Here is a 6070-nt window from a genome sequence, read left to right as displayed (position 1 = left end):
AGTTCTGTTTTACTCACAGATATAATTCAAACGGTTTTAGAAACTAGAGAGTGTTTTCTATCCAATAGTAATAATAATATGCATATTGTACGAGCAAGAATTGAGTACGAGGCAGTTTAATTTGGGAACGATTTTTTAAAAAGTGAAAACAGCGTCCCCCCTATTGAGAAAAGGATAACATCTCTGTTGCGGAGAATGCGATCCGTAACAACAATATACTTTTTTTTTTATTGAACTTAGTAGAAAATCAACTAAATGTATTGAACGTATTAGTAAAGTCAGTAATTTGTCCAAGATGAACCTAAGAGATGAACAAAATACATCAGTGATTCATATTTTCTTTCACCTTTTTGAAAATGGCACAGGACTGCCCATCTGTGCGTGCGGTTCATATGTCTACACTTTATGTAGCAGTTAGAGGTGTAGCAGTTAGCGATGTAGCAGTTAGAAGTTAGCGATGTAGCAGTTAGCGGTGTAGCAGTTAGCAGTGTAGCAGTTAGCGATGTAGCAGTTAGCGGTGTAGCAGTTAGCGGTGTAGCAGTTAGCGGTGTAGCAGTTAGAAGTTAGCGATGTAGCAGTTAGCAGTGTAGCAGTTAGCAGTGTAGCAGTTAGCGATGTAGCAGTTAGCGGTGTAGCAGTGTAGCAGTTAGCGATGTAGCAGTTAGTGGTGTAGCAGTTAGCGGTGTAGCAGTTAGCAGTGTAACGGTTAGCGATGTAGCAGTTAGCGTAGTAGCAGTTAGCGTAGTAGCAGTTAATCTATAACTTGTGGCTCTCATGTGTCCATTTATGTCCATTATGAACCAATGATATGCTACCTTTTTGTAGCATTTCTGACAATGCTAACATATTTTTTTCAGTTGAATCGGGCCAGGAATTCAGAATCATCTTGAATAAACAAGATTATTAAAAAAGCGAAACTATTTCCAGCCTGTAGTAAGGTTTTCATCCAATAGGTGACAGATTTGCAAAGCAAATATTCAAATATCCACGTAAAGAAAATGCACATTTTCCCACCGAACGGACTCCGGGTCGTAGTGGGAGGACCACACACCATATCATCACGTGATTCCAACTTTCCTCCGATATGATGGTTATTATATAAATATTTGCACATAATGACATTTCCCCCTGCCATTTCTCACATAAAACATTTTTTTTACAGACACAAAAGATCATGAAATGGTTGGAATGGAAACCTGGTTTGTGTCCGAATGAGATGTGGTAAAGTGTTGGCTTCATTAATAAAAAATGATCTATTCAGATTACATAAATCTACACACGTACACACACACACGCACGCGCACGCGCACGCACACGCACGCGCACGCACACGCACACGCACGCGCACACGCACACACACACACACACAGCTCCAGTTGGTCCGTTTCAAAGCATTTCCGCTCGCTGTCCTTTTGATGTTTATAAAGCAACAGAGGAACAAGGAAGGGACGTTGTTTGATATGAATGTGCTGCTAGGGTCCCACTGGAGCTCTCTGTCCCTTTTTCTCTTCCCACTGTGTAGGGGCTTGGCACAGCGAGACTCTCTCTGAGGTAAAGGTTACTGTCGGTTATGGGATGCAGGACAATATTAAATTATGCCAAGACTGTTCTGCCTCAATTAATGTGAAGACGCCCCTCTCTTCAAGTTTATTGATTGAGGGCGGCAGGTAGCGTCGTGGTAAGAGTGTAGAGGTGGCAGGTAGCCTAGTGGTTAGAGTGTAGAGGTGGCAGGTAGCCTAGTGGTTAGAGTGTCACTAGGCTACCTGCCGCCTCTACACTCTAACCACTAGGCTACCTGCCCCCTCTACACTCTAACCACTAGGCTACCTGCCGCCTCTACACTCTAACCACTAGGCTACCTGCCGCCTCTACACTCTAACCACTAGACTACCTGCCGCCCCTACACTCTAACCACTAGGCTACCTGCCACCCCTCTCTTCAAGTTTATTGATTGATTTATTGCTAATGATTCAGTTGTCAGTTCAAATCGAGATGTAATGACTAGAGGATAAAATGCTGTTGGTAAAATGATAACGTGAAGCCATTATGGCTGTCTATGCATGAATAAACCAGCGTAATATATACACCATGTCTAAACCAGCGTAATATCAACACCATGTCTAAACCAGCGTAATATATACACCATGTCTAAACCAGCGTAATATCAACACCATGTCTAAACCAGCGTAATATATACACCATGTCTAAACCAGCCTGATATAAACACCATGTCTAAACCAGCTTGATATAAACACCCTGTCTAAACCAGCTTGATATAAACACCCTGTCTAAACCAGCTTGAAATATACACCATGTCTAAACCAGCTTGATATATACACCATGTCTAAACCAGCTTGATATATTGGGCTGCATTTAGAGCTCCTCACAAAGAAACAGATAGACCATAGACTCATAAGTTCTATAGCATCAAAACAGAGGAGAGTCCTACAGCAAGCATCAAAACAGAGGAGAGTCCTACAGCAAGCATCAAAACAGAGGACAGTCCTATATCAAAACAGAGGAGAGTCCTATAGCAAGCATCACAACAGAGGAGAGTCCTATAGCAAGCATCACAACAGAGGAGAGTCCTATAGCAAGCATCAAAACAGAGGAGAGTCCCTATATTCAAGCCATCAAACACAGAGGAAGTCCTATTCAAAAACAGACGGACCAATCCTAAGGCACAGCATCAAAAACGAGAGGACAGCCTACACGCCAGCATCAACAAAGAGGAAGTCCTCACAGCACACATCAACAAAGAGGAGAGTTCCTACTATCAAAACAGAGGCAGAGTTCCTATATCAAAACAAAGAGGACCAGAAGCTCATAACAGCAAGCATTCAAAGACCAGAGAGGAGAGTCCCTATATCAAAACAGAGGAGACGTACTATATCTCAAACAGAGGACAGTCCTACAGCAAGCATACACAACGGTAGGAGAGTCTACAGCAGCAATCAAAACAGAGGACGAGTCCGATACAGCAAAGCAGTCAACAACAGAGGAGAGTCTCATTTACGCAAGCATAACAAAAAAAAAAAAAAAAAAAAAAAAATGAGGAGAGTCCTACGCAAGTCAAACAGGGTATCAAACAGAGGACAGTCCTATATCAAAACAGAGGAAGTCATAAGCCAACGAAGGGTCACCTATATATCAAAACAGAGGCACAGATCCTATATGGTCAAAACAGAGGAACTCCTATATCAAGAAAGCAAAGGACAGTCCTATATCAAAAACAGCAGGTACAGTCCTATATCAAAACCAAAGGACAGTCTACACGCAAGCATCGAAACCAGAGACACGTCCTATATCAAACAGAGCGACAAGTCCATATATCAAAACAGCAGACCAGTCCTATAATCAAAACAGAGGACAGTCCTACAGCAAGCATCAAAACAGAGGACAGTCCTATATCAAAACAGAGGACAGTCCTATATCAAAACAGAGGAGAGTCCTACATCAAGTAAAAGTGACAGGATTTCCTCGTAGTTCAATCATCAGAACAGTGCTGAGAGAATCATGTCCTCATTTTACCAGCCCATCTCAGTTCTTTTATTCTGATGTTCTGGAGGTCGCTCTTTAAAAGGCCCACCCCAGTAAGTTGTATTTAAAATAATAAGGTGCATAATTACAGTCTCTGTCTGGCAGACTCCCTCTTGAAAAACAAGGCAGAGCCGTCATGCCAAAACCACAGCCAGGGATAAAAAAGGGCTTTCTGTGTGGTTCTCAGACACACAGCCTCGAGTCTCTCCAGCGATGCCTAACTTTAGCTACTAGACCTACCGCACTCGCCCACACACACACACACACACACACTCACTTTTCCCGGCGGTGATATAGTTACCAGACCTGTGTACCAATAGTATTTGAACTCTTTTAAATACATTGAGCATTTTCTCAAGCATGCCTTGGAGTGTCAGGTAGGCGGGGTTTGCACTTTCGGGACATTTCTATTGGTTACATTGCAGCGTGCAAGCTCAATAATTAAAAACACGTGTAAATGATTTGAAACAGTATGTAAACCCATGTCTGGTTGGCTACTAGACCTTGTGCACTCCAAACTCTATGTGTTTAACCAATAGACTCACATGATCCTGTTCAAACACACTATTTATGACCAACGTTTATATAGTCTCTGAATGAGTCCCAAATGGCCCCTATCCCCAACATAGGGCCCATAAAAAAGTAGTGCACTATAGGCTATGCACTATATAGGGAATAGGGTGGTATTTAGTGCACTATATAGGGAATAGGGTGCGATTTAGTGCACTATATAGGGAATAGGGTGGTATTCAGTGCACTATATAGGGAATAGGGTGCGATTTGGGCTGCAGATTCAGTGCCCTGAAATCACATTNGATGAATAACCACGATAAAACGCTAGTACATTTTGTGTGTGTGTGTGTGTGTGTGTGTGTGTGTGTGTGTGTGTGAGTGAGAGAGAGAGAAAAAAAGCCAGTGTGGCACACCGAGCGGGTCTTAACTCTTCATCCCCTGCAAAGTCCTCTCCCAACAAAGGACAGGGGGAGACAGGAGGGAGGCGGGGGGAGACAGGAAGGAGGCGGGGGGAGACACGGAGCACAGCCTGTCAGGTTGGCATGACGGAACACTCATAGTCACGATTCCCGGGCGGTGACATGCCTCATCTGGCCAGCCCAGGATGATGGTTCATCTGTGGATGGAATTACAGCTGCGTCTGATTGGTGGATAGGGGGGATATAGGGGTGATGCTGTCACACACACTGCCATAAAACAACCTCAAACATGGATAGATTGAGAATGTTCAGTGAACCTGATGGTGTGTGAGTGTGTCCATCTACACAGGTCCCACACATTAGGCCTATACTGTGGGAGCTGAGAGCATGTTTCTGTATTAGTCAAGACAGAGGTTTCCTGCTGTGGTTTCTACTCTGCTCTTTACCTCAATCAGCCTGACTAACCGGTGTCTGTATGTAGCCTCGCTACTTTTATAGCCTGTTTTTCACTGTCTTTTTACTGTTGTTTTTATTTCTTTACTTACCTATTGTTCACCTAATACCTTTTTTGCACTGTTGGTTAGAGCCTGTAAGTAAGCATTTCASTGTAAGGTCTACACCTGTTGTATTCGGCGCACGTGACAAATAAACTWTGACTTGATTTGATTTGACTAACGAGACGTCTCAGCAGAGAAKGTGAAATCCCTCACACAGAGAGGAACGTAAAGGAAAGGCATTGCAGCTTTGTGAAACAGGCTACACCTTCCCTGCAAAGGAAGTGAGCTGGCACAGCTAACCACATGCTGCCTGTAAACACGTGTTGCATCAATCATGCTGCATTCCATAGCAGACAATGGCAAAGAACAGTGGTTGTTAAAATCTGGAGTGTAGCCAACTCGAAAAAAAATAATTCTGGATGTTTTCTCCTGCCATATCAGTTCTGTTATACTCACAGACATTATTTTAACAGTTTTGGAAACTATAGAGTGTTTTCTATCCAATACTACCAATTATATGCATATCCTAGCTTCTGTGCCTGAGTAACAAGCAGTTTACTTTGGGCACCTCAGTCATCCAAACTTCCGAATACTGCCCCCTATCCCTAAGAAGTTTTAAAACCTGGTGTGTAGCCAATATGTCTCTTCAGCATTTTGGCAGCTGTGTGAATGTAAACAGTAGGCCTGCGTTGTGTTGTGGAGGTGTTTATGAATTGCATCGGGGGGGGGTCTAGCCAGCAACTGTATGGCCACCTATCTCAATCTATCCATGTTTGAGGTTGTCTTATGGCAGTGTGTGTGACAGCATCACCCCTATATCCCCCCTATCCACCAATCAGACGCAGCTGTAATTCCATCCACAGATGAACCATCATCCTGGGCCGACCAGACGAGGCATGTCACCGCCCGGGAATCGTGACTATGAGTGTCGCGTCACGCCAACCTGACAGGCTGTGTGTCTCAGTGTCTCCCCCCTGCCTCCTCCTCTCTCGGGAGAGGGCTTTGCAGGAGGATGAAGAGTTAAGACCGCCTCGCTGTGCCACATTGGCTGTTTCACACAGACAAAGGAAAAACAAGTCAAGGGTACAGGATGAATCGAAG

Source organism: Salvelinus sp. IW2-2015, unplaced genomic scaffold, assembly GCF_002910315.2.
Source record: "Salvelinus sp. IW2-2015 unplaced genomic scaffold, ASM291031v2 Un_scaffold2844, whole genome shotgun sequence".
Taxonomy (NCBI): Eukaryota; Metazoa; Chordata; class Actinopteri; order Salmoniformes; family Salmonidae; genus Salvelinus; species Salvelinus sp. IW2-2015.
This window is presented reverse-complemented; position numbering follows the sequence as displayed.